This window comes from Triticum aestivum, chromosome 4B, assembly GCF_018294505.1.
Source record: "Triticum aestivum cultivar Chinese Spring chromosome 4B, IWGSC CS RefSeq v2.1, whole genome shotgun sequence".
Classification (NCBI taxonomy): domain Eukaryota; kingdom Viridiplantae; phylum Streptophyta; class Magnoliopsida; order Poales; family Poaceae; genus Triticum; species Triticum aestivum.
The window spans coordinates 174,872,735-174,873,527 of record NC_057804.1 but is presented as its reverse complement, the minus strand read 5'-3'; positions in this window follow the sequence as shown (position 1 = coordinate 174,873,527).

Genomic DNA, 793 nt, shown 5'->3' with positions numbered 1-793 from the left:
TAATAAAAAATTCAAACAATTTCAAAATAATTTATTAGATGACTTGAAGGTCAAAATATTAACTTGTCATATATGCAAAAAAATGTGTATTGAACGCAAGTGAGCATGTTTATAATTTAGTGTGTGATGCCAATCATGGCTATGAAAGAAAATTTGGAAAAAGAATTTTTTTACAATGCCCCCCTGAGGTATAGACCGATGTTTTGACTAGTCAGTCTAGAAGGCATTATAAATTAATAAAAAATTCAAACAATTTCAAAAAAATTTATTAGATGACTTGAAGGTCAAAACATTAACTTGTCATGTATTACAAAAAAAATTGTGTATTGAATGCAAGTGAGCGTGTGTATAATTTAGTGTGTGATTTGAAGATCAATACACATGGCAATATGCCAAAAAAAGTGCCCACCTACAAGAGCAGGAGAATTCATACTCCACGGCCTGCATACGACTAGGAACCCTGCTGTGCATGGGCCAGGATGCAGGCCCGTGGTGCAGAATATCTCCGCTACTAGTAGGCCCCACGGGGCAGAGGGTACGAGAGTTAGGCAATGTACTGCCTGCAATTGATAGGAGCTTGTGAGGGGAGTCGCAGCCGGGTATATAAACCGGTGCGGCGCTCTCTCGCTTGGCGAGGTGGGACTAAACTCCCACCACCCAACGGCTATGCGCTGCTATGTGCCCTGCGCGGCTCCGCCTTGGGCCCAATTCGGGCGGGCTGGCCCAAGGCAGCCTTACCCGCGCGCTGATATGTTTTCTATTTTCTTTGTTTCTTTTCTTATTTATATTTCTA